Source organism: Octopus bimaculoides, chromosome 6, assembly GCF_046866305.1.
Source record: "Octopus bimaculoides isolate indiv1 chromosome 6, ASM4686630v1, whole genome shotgun sequence".
NCBI lineage: Eukaryota > Metazoa > Mollusca > Cephalopoda > Octopoda > Octopodidae > Octopus > Octopus bimaculoides.
This window is the reverse complement of record NC_142933.1, coordinates 97,289,425-97,302,393: the sequence shown is the minus strand read 5'-3', so window position 1 is coordinate 97,302,393 and position 12,969 is coordinate 97,289,425. Positions and strand designations below refer to the sequence as shown.

The 12,969-nt window shown below is 36.2% G+C and overlaps 1 protein-coding gene across 1 annotated transcript in view; it reads left to right on the top strand.

Moving 5' to 3' along the window:
- Positions 1–53: 53 nt before the first annotated feature.
- Positions 54–12,969, top strand: part of LOC106883192 (E3 ubiquitin-protein ligase Su(dx)) — a 101,846-nt gene continuing 88,930 nt past the window's right edge. Inside the window, exon 1 of the mRNA XM_089353155.1 lies at positions 54–607. The gene's annotated coding sequence lies outside the window, so the exon portion shown is untranslated. The remainder of the gene's footprint in view (positions 608–12,969) is intronic.

Sequence of the window (12,969 nt, the reverse complement as noted above, 5' to 3'; positions counted from 1 at the left end):
TAAAACGTTTCAATTAAACATTCTTCTTGTTAAGTTAAAAAATCGAATGTTGACACTATAAAAGCGACAAAATATTTATAAAAGTTGTTAATATATTACTGGTAAAATATTTATTCACTGTATGAAAAAAACAAACTATTTCCTTTGAAAGTAATGACGTAATTAATCACATGACCGTCAGTGATGAAGAAGTAGAACTTAACAGCAATTCCATCACTGATGTACTGAGAGTGTAAATGTCAGTTTTAATTCTTCCACAGAACGTCTAGCGAAGCTCTATTTCTAAACTGCAATTACTGACGTGTTAGAATCTTGGGAAATATAGACGGCAGCTATTTACAGAAGCTACGAAACATAAATCTTCCACCAGCAAGTTGCTTGTACACTCATTTACATACTCCTTCTTGAATTTCTTTTTAGACAAACGGGACTTTAAAAAAAAAGCGTATGAAAGAGAAATAAAAACAAACAAACAAATAAACAGTGGCACCTGTATGAATCTAGAAACAGCTGGAGAGATCACTGTGGACACCTTTACCCTATTACCATTCTTAATGCGACAGGTCTTCCTTTATACACTCTGAACCTTATAACATTGATACCTCAGGTTTGAACTTTTTATTATTATTTTTTCTTTATTATATTGTCAATGTCCTATAGAGTGGGCGACTCGATTAACAGCAGCTGCCTGTGGTCATGAGGGAACATTTCTTAACATTGCTTTAACCTCTATCACTTCGATTCGTTTTAAAGTATTTAATGATTAATCTTTTCCCTCTATATATGTAGTGTGTGTTGGTGAATCTTTCAATAGACATGTACATATCTAAATACAGCTTAACTTATTATTTTTAGTTCAATCATCTGAAATCAGCAATCATAAACAAGGACCAACAGTCTTTCTGATCTCGGATTATAGCGATCAGATTAACAAGTAACAACTAATAAATTATAATTTAAAAAAATGTTAAACCGTACTTGTCATTATACAGCAGTGTACTTCGTCATTTCTCTCTCATCACAAATCATGCTTTCTTATCTGAAAGTATTTGGTTGCTGTTTTTTTTTTTTTTTTTGGCTGAAGTAGGTGGAATGATTTAAGAAAAAAATTACGTTTTTCTGATTTGATTTTTGTTCAATTGGAATTTGGCTCAGGCAAAATTACTGATTTTCAGTCTACGTGTAGCGCGGAAGTGGAGATATATTTATGTGTTTGTGTTTACAGCCGAATCGAGAAAGACTTCGTGTTGAGAATGACTTTCTTTTTAACTTTCTTTTTAAGTGTAGGCTGATGATAATAATCGAAAATTACGCAATCTGTTTGTGAAAGTTATCACATATTTCGTGTTGTATTATTATTATTTTGTTTACTTTGCAGTTCGATTCAGTTACAAATATTTTAAACATTCCAACTTTCATCTGTTTTTGACATTTCCCTCTATATATGTAGTGCGTGTTCGTGAATCTTTCAATAGACATGTACATGTCTAAATACAGCTTAACTTATTATTTTTAGTTCAATCATCTGAAATCAGTAATCATAACAAGAACCAACAGTCTTTCTGATCTCGGATTATAGCGATCAGATTAACAATTAACAAGTCATAAATTATAAAAAAAAAAAAATGTTAAACCTAGTATTTTTAAACGATCATTTAAGTGTTCTAATACCATGTATTAACGAATTTAAAGATTGTTTTCGATAATTACATTATATGTAGAATTTTACAAGATTACCTTTCTTTAAAATGCCGAAAAAAATCTCTACCAAAAAATCAGCAGATATATAGATTATATATGTTAGTAAATGAACGTTTGTAGTTGACTCCAGTTTGAGATAGTTAAATTTTTGACATCAAGATTTTATGTGGATTTTTTTATTGAAGATGTTTACCGACAATAACTCAACAGAGCACACACACACACACACACACACACTATATATATATATATATATATATATATATATATAGTAAAAAAACATAAATCCGGTGCACCTTAGAGTATATGTAAATATATAAACACACACACATACTTACACATATACATATATGGATATAGACATTTGCAATGATTGTTATTTTTTTCACTTGTCATTTTGATTAGCATATGAAATAAAAATGATTTTTATTCCACTGACCATTTTATGAAATTTTCACCTTGACTCATGCTCTATCTGAAACACCCACGCTCATATATAGCATTTACTGAGCCAACATCTGGTTTACACACACATATGTATGTAATACATACACACACACACTGATGATTGTTACACGCGTGGTTGTGTCTACGTGAGATTTATAGATATTTAAAAACGAATGATATTGTGTATTCGGATAAAACGTTAGTTAAGTGCCGACTTTAATCTGTCTCAGCTGTTGTTATCCCTGCAAATACAGAATTTCGGTTTGTGCGTTGATAATGAAGTTTTCTTTTCTTTTTTTTTTATTATATGCTAAGGTAATATTACTAATTTACAAACTCCAGAATATCCATGTTGTTTTAGCAACTCGAGAAAGATGTAGGCAAAATGGAATGATTTGAACTCGGAACAACACAGCGCCGACTTTGGATAGCAGAGCTAATTTCTTAGTTATATTGTTTCGTACACGAGGAGTTGTGACTTTCATGCCAAGAGTATTAATGAAATAAAGCAAAACAAAAATCGGTGGAAGATTTACTATAAGGATTTCTAAAATGTATATAATTTTTTTTACAAGTCGTAAAAATTCCTAACGTAAGCTCACAGTCACGGGTTTATTGGGTTGAGAAATGTAAAATTCATGCCTTTCCCAACCAAACGGTTCCAGTCAGGTATCAAAAATCGACTTGTCTCACCTGGTGCTTACCACTATTCGACGGCGTGATGATTGTAGTCGTAATAATGATTTCTTAGGCACTTGGCCAGAGAGTTTCAGGAATAATAATAATAATAATCCTTCTATAGGCACAAGACCTGAAATTTGTGGGGAGTAGGCTAGCTGATTACATCGACTCCAGTGCTAATGGAATTGAATTTTAGATGTAATGTAATCTTAGGGATTTACGTGGTGTTTGGCACATGCTGACACATTTCGTTTCCAACCCTGACATAAAGATTAAATGGTCACACTCACACGTACGATGTTGTTTTTACAACATCATGTCACATTCGTCTGTTTGTTTTGGGTTTTGTTGCTTTGATGTTAATGTAAGTTTATTCGCTGGTGGCCGCTTTTGTTAATAATGATGATGATTGTTATTTTGACCTCTCTTGTCAGGCGCGTAATTCCATTTCTCTAAAAACACGACGTTTTTATTTGATTTAATTTCCTTATTAAAACTAGCATCAAAGATGGTATATTTAATTTTTCAATAGACAAAATTATATAGTAGAAAATAGTGTGAATTCCATATTCGAAGAGATAACCAAAGGAGGAGGAATGGATTATAACAGCTATCGTATATGCGAAATAATTTTCGAGAGTAGACTCTGGGAGTCCATCCTCGATATTAAAAGAAGTATTAACGGTATTTTAATTGCAGTAATGCAAACGATGTCCAAATCGAATTTGAACATTTAAATTCTTTTGCCGATGTAATTTCTAACTCCCGCAGTTTTATTTACGAGACAGTCTACCTAAGCCGACCTTATATAACTTTTATCGATTGAATCGTTCCTATATATCATTGATACTCTTTTTCTGGACCCTCGATGGGATGAAAGACAATACTGATCTTGGCAAGATATAAAAATCAACAGAACAAGCTCCACGTCGAACTAGTTTCTGCTCAGTCAACAATAGGGTTTTACATTCTCGATTATCTCCTTAAAACTGTTTGACAAAAGATTTCGTCATACATTTACGATCTGGTCATTGCATTCGTTTGCATTCCCACAGTTAAAAATATCATTGGACGCCCTTCCCCAAACACTATCCTCAAAACTTATTTCGTACAATGCGATCACCGCTAGCTGTTAAAATCCCTTCCCCTCTCCTTTTAGTTCTCATTCTTCCTCAACCTACATGAATTTTAATGTCATTGTATGTAACACTATCCTGTTGTGGAATACTGGGCAATGCTACCCTACCATATAATTTTGTGTCTGGTCAAAATAAATCATTCTTGTTGCTGGTTTTAATGACGAAAGGGAAGTGGAAATACACACGACAAAAAAAAAAAGCAGAAGAAAGAAACAAAATAACTATCATTATCATCATTCTTGTCATCTTCATTAACTAATCGACCAAATGGAAGTAAACTTATTCTTCGTTAGCAAACATTCTTTTTAATTTATACGCATAACAACCTAATATGGTACCTCTACATGGACGTCATTCGACCTACTAGAAATAACAGCCAAGTCTCCCTCAAATCACATCCCAATGTCATAAAAAAGAAAGGAAACACTGGGGTGTGTAATCCTCGATGTACTAAATGTTGAATGGTCATGGCCGGAGCACTTTTGACCATAGGTCAACTCGATCTCGATCAGAACTATTTTAGGATTTAATGTGTGTGTTCGTAAAACGTATTTTTATAATATGTATTATATTTTACCTCATACTTAGTGAAGGAAAGGAAGATAGTATCTCTAGTCATTTACAGGGCCATTGATACGTGCAGTAGGAAGTTAACTTCAAACTGCAGACCTGTTTTGAATGGAGTAGAATCTGCTAAAGGCGCCCATTGGGCCAAGTGATGTTAAGATAAGTAAAGAAATAAGAAAAGATTAAGTCAAACTGGCAGCGTCCACAGTTTCCATCTATTAAAACTCAGAAAACTTTTGAAGATACTTGCCCAAGATGACTTACAGTGGAGTTAAACCTGAAGCTATTTAGTTGGAAAGTGAGTTTCTTAACTATATTGTCATGCCAGTGTTTGTTACACAATCTTTGTTTAGTATTATTATGTAAAACAAATCACCCAGTTTGGGTGATCTGCCCTCTGAGTTTTATGGTTATATGCCTGATCTGTTTGGCAACCTCTTGGCAACTATCACAACTGGTAGCAAAGCTAGAGAATTCCTCATTCTGTGAACTGGGTTGTATTAGTGCTAATAAGAAAGGATGTCAACAAAGGGGATATTATAGACAATTTCTAGCCCATTACTCTGTTAAATACATCTACAATAACCTCCACTTCATGCAATATATCGTAGCAGGAACAGGTAACAGATCTGGTGTTGGTGGGTCCCTGATGAGTTTGGATCAGTCAAAAACCTTCAATAGGTTTGACTATTGCTATTTGGCAGCAGTCGTAAAAGCATCCACTTTTGGATCTGTTTCCAGTGGTTGGATTACAGTAATTCACGGTGGTGCTTGTTCAATGGTCAAACTAAATGGCCATCTCATGGAATTGTTTCATATTGTATGCTCAATCTGTCAGAAGTGTCCTCTTTAATCTCTTAAAACACACTGGCTCTTGAGTCATTGCTGCAGAAGCTAGAACTCTTGAGGGACATCCCTTTTGAGTTGGGATATAGAAGAGTTGTGTTGGATAACATCACTGTAATGGTGTCAGTCACCATGGAAGTTCAGGTACTCAGTTCCATTTTAAATGAATACAAGTTGATGGCAGGAGCAAAGGTAGATCTGAATAAGTTTGTGGGTGCTTGTAGCTTGGTAAGTATATGCCATTGAATACCATAGTCACTGGTCAGGTGGACTGGTTAAATTGCTTGAAGTCGAGCTTGGTCTGAACCTCCGGATAGACAGGAACTGGAATGAGATTAGAAGTGGGGTGGCTGACCTCACTTGGAAATGGGTTGAGAGGAAACTATCCCTGAAAGGTTAAAGAAATGGTGAATGTCTACATTGCCTCCATTATAACTTGCCACCTGACTATTGTATCTTGTCCCAGTCCATGTTTGTCCAGACTGGAGTGTCTACTTTTCACTTCCTGTAAAAGGACACATTCCACTAGTCAGGTAGTTTATCTGTTGCCAGTGCCCTTTGGAAGGTGGGCTTAGGCATGTTGTGACTATTGATGTGCAGACATGAGTTGAGACTACCTACAGATTTTCCTGGACAGTGAGCCAGTGTAAGATATGTCTTTGCAGCTTATCTCTTTGATGGAGCTGCAGTCCTAAGTCAAGAAAAGATCAAGATTGGGTACCTGGCACCTGGATTGTTGTTAGGCATTCATCACCTTCTCTCAATCAGGTAATACAGTTGGTAGAAGTTCTATCTTAGCAATATATCGAGATATATTGGGGTGTAAGAGGGACGATATTCTTGAGGACACTTTGGGTGTTGACAAAGATGGACTAACTGGTCTGTATTGGAGGACTCTTGGACTGGGAACTACCACAGATAACGTCCAGAAATCCCTATCCTAATAATGTGACTGAGGAGCAGTGCCAGTTCAAGATAAACCCTACAAGTATGTAAGTGCCACCAGGCAGGACTGCCTGTGATGTGTGCAAAGCAATGAAACTGTAATGCCTGTACTTGTGCAGCGTCTTAGCATTGCTGACTTGTGGAGTTATGTGAAACAATTGTTGTTACATGTAGGACAAACCTATCAACCAAGTCCATTGTGAGAATCACGCCATGACCCAAATTTAACAAGGCAGGACAGGAAGTGAGTTTTCCTCTGTCAAGTGGCTATGGTGAAAGAGGTTGCATGGTAAATGAGGCTAAAAGGATTGAGGAAAGACACCATCCTCTTCACTTGAGCTCTCCTGGACTTTTTAGTCACAATGACTGAAACAAAAGAATACATGACGGGCTTCTTTCAGTTTTCGTCTACCATTGGTCAACCCGAGGCTATAGTAGAAGACACTCACCCAATGTGCCACACAGTGGGACTGAACCCGGAACCATGTGGTTGGGAAGCAAGCTTCTTACCATACAGCCACGCCTGCACCTATAAATTGGATATGAATGTTTAGTAACATCCGACAGTTTCTCTGATTGGCTATTTTATCTTTTCTTTTAATTAATGGCTGAAATTGGCTTTCTGTTGACCTCATTAGCAATTTGGAATTTCATGCCCAGACTCAGCCATAAAGTAAGGTTGTATTAACTATTATTGAATAAAAAAAATATTGTGAAAAATGAAGGTGGTAAGCAGGTGAAGCATATTTGATAACTATATGAGTGTGTGTGAGTGTGCGCACATACATACTGTATTTGATGGCATAAAAGATGCATCACAATTTCAGATGTATATATTTAGAAAAAGTGCGTTAGGATGGGCAGAATTAGCTATGGGAGGCTCAACTTTACATATAGGATCTGGGGTGTTTTTTTGTTTTTTTTAGTGGTTGGGAGATATTTTGTTTGATAAAAAAAACGAGAAAGTATGTCTTATATGCTATCAAATACAATGTATATGTGTGTGTACACACATACATTCAGTAGTATGCTTTGGTGAAGTACACGTTGCTAGATGTTCCGGAATATGTTTAACCCTTTAGCATTCAGATTACTCTGGTAAATGCAATGTTTATATATTCATGTTGATTTGAATTAATCATGCATTATCTTGTAGCTTTGAGATTTCATTGATGTGATTGCTTACTTTTAGAATGACATTTTTAGGTAAGTGTAAGAGGCCAGATCTGGCCAGTATGAACATAAATAGGTAGAAAAGTTTAGGCCAGTTTAAATGCTAAAGGGTTAACTTAACATTCCTCTTCTATTCCCATGATGCATTGTAACTTTTAATGAAGCAAAAATAGGTTAGATTGTCGCACACAAATCTCATATTTTAATGATAACAAAAACCAATTACTGATATTTAATATGCATGATTCAAGTGGTTATATAACAAGTTATGCAGATATATACTCTCTTCATTCATTACAAGCAAAATACATTGATTGTTTCAAATTTACCCCAGTGTAGACTGCATATGCCACAGATAACCACAGAAAAAAACAAAGAAAACCAACAAAAAAACAAAATGGAAAAACCCCTGATAAAAACAAGAGAGAAAAGAGAATATACTTGTAGGAGTTTGTAAGGATGGGGAGGAGTAATTAAAGATATAATGATGGAAAGTAAATAAATACAAAGACAATAAGTTCCAACCATAGAAAGAAAAGAACGGATAATAAATTATACTGCCAAAGACAAGGCACTCAATTCTCACGCAGGGCAAGTAGTATAAACCCCTTAGTAACAACTTAGCTAAATAATTTCTATTTTGTTTTCTGGACTATAGCATCTTCAAATACAAGATAGTGTAATGTAGGCCATTGCTCTGCAGTTAAATGTAAGGTCATACAATGAATTTGAGATAAACATTTATGCTATTCAGATATGCTGTAGAATAAAGTTGTCAGTGTTAAATGTTAATTAATCACAAAAGCAGCTACAATAATCATCATCCATCATTTTGAATCCAGTGGATTTTTTTCTCTGTTAACAGGGGTGGCTGGATCTACCTCAATGCTATAGCAACCTCCCTCACCATCTCACCCGGTTTTGGGCATCCTCCCTTCTCAAACCAACCTTCCCAATCTCCTCCTCCACCTGTCCCCTCCACATTTTCCTTGGTGATAGTGGGGCTTTGAAAGGGGTCTCAGGGAGTAGCGACCTTGCCTTCCTGAGCTAGTTTTCCACCACATTTCTTAAAAATCGTAGTAGAGGCCTTGGTCTCAGGACCACTCATGTCTAGAAACTGAGGTTGGAGATAAGCAAAGGCATGCTCCACATAGAAAATCCAGCTATGAAAAAGCCTCAGCAAAGGAGAAATAACATTAATGATGTTATTTACAATAAAAGTATTAAATGTAGCTTTAAATTAATAGTAATACTTCCTACTATAGGTACAAGGCCTGACATTTTAGGGAAGGGGGCTGGTCAATTACTTCGACCCCAGTACTCAACTGATACTTATTTCATCAACCCTGAAAGGATGAAAGGCAGAGTTTGAACTCTGAATGTAAAAACAAATGAAATGCTGCTTTGTATTTTGTCTGGCATGCTGATAATTCTACCAGATTGACACATTAATATTCTTTTATTTGCTTCAGTCATTTGACTGCAGCCATGCTGGAGCACCACCCTTTGTCAAACAAATCAACCCCAGGACTTACTCTTTGTAAGCCTAGTACTTATTCCATTGGTTTATTTTACCAAACCGCTAAGTTATGGGGATGTAAACACACCAGCATCAGTTGTCAAGCGATGGTGGTGGTGGGGGATAAACACACACACACACACGACTGGCTTCTTTCAGTTTTCATCTATCAAATCCACTCACAAAGCTTTGGTTTGCCCAAGGTGCTACATAGTGGAACTGAACCTGGGACCATGTGGTTTGTAAGAAAGCTACTTACCACACAGCCACTCGTAATGTTACTGTAATATTTCGGGAGTGGAGATAAGTTGATTACATTGACCCCAGTGCCCAACTGGTACTTAATTATTGGACCTGAAAGGCTGAAAGGCAAAATTTGACATTGGTGGAATTTGAACTCAGAATGTAGAGACAGATGAAATACTACTAAACATTTTGCCCAGTGATTCTGTCTGCTCACTACCTTAAAATTATAAATAGCTATATGAACTAGGACAGATCCGGTTATTAGCTGAAATCATAGTGAAGATTGCCCCATCACCCTCCTTTGTCCAGGAGGGGCAGGCAATTTTTATTTTCTGGTGGCTGTAGCGATGGTGGACTTGTTTAAAAGGGCTAAAATCAGACACTTTCCTCTTTGGCCAAGCCCTCATCAACTTCAAGTTTCACTTGGAGAGGGAACTGTTGCCTTCTGGCAAATTTATTGAAAGGTGGATGAATGTTGGAAGAATGGTCAGTGTGGAAGGACCAATTCTGAGCGTACACCTGTGAAGAAGTAAAAGGAGAAGGGCTCTTGCCCTGTTGATCAGGTACCTGTAGCTTTTGTGGGTTTTTCCACAAGGAACCTTAAAGCACCTCCCCCTATTGGGAGATTTTAATGTTTAATTATTATTGTTTATTTTATTGTTTACATGCATTAAAACCCTTTGAATCATCTTGTGTTGTCTTTTATGTTGTGTCATGTCATTTTATGTATATTTATATTAGCCCTTGTGGCTAGTGAAAGAATGAATTATTATTATTGTTATTAATAATAGCAATGTAACACTACAATGATGATAGTACAAACATTGTTTCTATTACATTATTATTATGGATAACAAGGATGGTAAAGTGTAATGATAAATGATACTGCTAATAAAGATAGTGTGGTTATAATTATGCTAAGTGTAGGCTAAAAATTTGACTAGATACCTAATTTCTGATGTATAGACCCATGTAGGAATGATAAACTACTAAACATATGTAGTGATGTGAAAGAGATAATGCATTACTAGTTCAATAAGTCAATGGAGCAGTGATGGAAATAAATACATAAATAAATAATTAGGTATATGGTTTAATAATACATACAGAGAACATAAGCATACCATTAAAAAGGGATAATAATTAATGAAAAATAATAAGCAAATTCATGTAAATACATACAAATAAAATAAAGAATAAGAAAATATAGTATGAAGAGGGCCACAATTATTACATATAATTCAAGCATAGTAATAATTTGGATTCAAAAGATGGTACCTTGACTTATATGTCTGAGAATGGTTGGAAAATAGTTTCATACAGTTGGAAAGGGCTTGTTTAACTCTAGAAGTACCAGCATTTATTTCTTCCTACAAGAACCATAGCGGTCATTTTTGACTGGCATTGAGAATTTTTATTTGAGACAATTTATTTTGAATATAAGCTAATGCAGTGAATAAAGGATTTAAAAATACAGACTTTTAGCATTTATTTACGTACAAAAAAAAAAAGAATAAATAAACTTAATCAAAAGACTAAATCCTTCAGCTATTTAATGCTTTTTTGGGCCTGCAATTGCCTGATTGTGTTATCATTTTTAATTGTTCCACTAGATAATAATAGAGTCAATGATATCTTCGCAAATATTTTTTCCTGAATTATTTGCTCTGTATCAAAAAAAATATATATACACATCTACTCGAAATGATGCTCATGATTGCACAGTCAATACAGTTGTAGAAATTAAAAAGTAAAAAGCTAAAATAGTCATAAGTGAGCACTTGGTACTTCTAGTGTTAAGTGGCACCTCACTTGAGATATTACCTGCATGGCAGTCATTGTTAGTGTGAAAGATGTAATTGTACTGTAAACCTGATTATAGCAAAGATATCCTAAAAGCATAGAATATTTGGTAATTTTCAACATAATAAAAGAAATAGTTGATTTGATGGGACATTGTGGTGGATAATAGTTTATATGGTAGTAAGAAGCTATTGTGAAAGGAGAAATGTAAAAGTAGCTGAATGTTTTTCTTATCTTTCTGTGATTATTTGTGGCTTTGCTTATGCAGTCTAATATATATACAGAGGAAAATTTGAAATTTCTAATGTATTTCACTTGTAATAACTGAAGAGAATCAATATCTGTGTAACAACTTACACAACTACTTGAAATGTGCGTATTAAATCCATTTGAAATAACTGGTTATTATTCATGTGCATACATTATATGTGTGTGTATGTGTATACATATATATTTGTGTATGTGTATATATATATATATATATATATATATGACAGGTTTATTTAGCCAGAGGGGAAGCAGATAAGGAAAGATTTGCCAATGTTCTGCGCCGTGAGGACCAAAGACTCGAGGTATTTCGGGTTGCAAGACAGTGTAGGAGAGAGAATAGTGATGTTGTAGGAGAGAAATGTGTTCGCATGGATGATGGTACGCTTGCATTAAATGAGGATGCAAAGAAAGAGGTCTGGAGATGCCACTACGATAGATTGCTTAATAAAGAGAATGAATGGGAGAAAGAGAGCCTGCCTTATGTCGACCCAATAGAGGGACCAGCTATCCGAGTTGATAGTACCAGGGTAGATAAAGCAATTAAGAGTATGAAGACCGGGAAAGCCCCCGGCCCATCAGGAATCACTGCAGAGATGCTCAAAATATCTGGCAGTGTTGGCTATAGCCTAGTCACCCGTATTACGAACCAGGTGATACACGAAGGAGTCATACCCTATGACTGGTGTAGCAGCATCATAGTCAACTGCTACAAAGGTAAAGGGGACGCTTTAGATACAAATAATTACAGAGGCATCAAGCTGTTAGATCAGGTTATGAAAGTTACAGAGAGGGTCATAGCCCAACTAATTAGGGAGCGAATCAATTTAGATGAGATGCAGTTTGGGTTCGTGCCAGGTAAAAGCACTACTGATGCCTTATTTCTAGTGAGACAGTTGCAAGAGAAATACCTAGCCAAGGATAAACCTCTGTACCTGGCTTTCGTTGACATGGAGAAAGCCTTTGACAGGGTCCCCCGATCCCTTATCTGGTGGTCAATGAGGAAACTTGGGATAGAAGAATGGCTAGTGAGAGCTGTGCGAGCCATGTACAGAGATGCGGCCAGTAAGGTGAGGGTTGGAAATGAGTACAGCAATGAATTCCGGGTAGAGGTAGGGGTCCACCAAGGTTCCGTCCTCAGCCCCCTATTATTTACCATAGTCCTCCAGGCAATCACAGAGGAGTTCAAGACAGGTTGCCCCTGGGAGCTCCTCTATGCTGATGACCTTGCCCTAATTGCGGAGTCACTATCAGAACTAGAGGAGAAGTTTCAGGTGTGGAAGCAAGGTCTAGAATTGAAGGGCCTTAGAGTCAACCTAGCTAAAACCAAAATCCTAATAAGTAGGAAGGTAGATAAAACACAAACCCCTTCAGGTAGATGGCCCTGCTCAGTATGTAGAAAAGGAGTAGGTAGTAACTCTATAAGATGTACCCGGTGCAAGCTATGGACACATAAGAGGTGCAGCAACATCAAAGGCAGGTTAACTAGCAAGTTAGTTTTTGTTTGTGGCAGATGTTCAGGTGCAATAAAGACTGCAAACAAACAGGAAACAACTTCTATCTCATTCCAGGGTGAAAAACTAGAGGTAGTCGATAGCTTCCGCTATCTGGGCGACCAAGTTAGTAGTGGGGGTG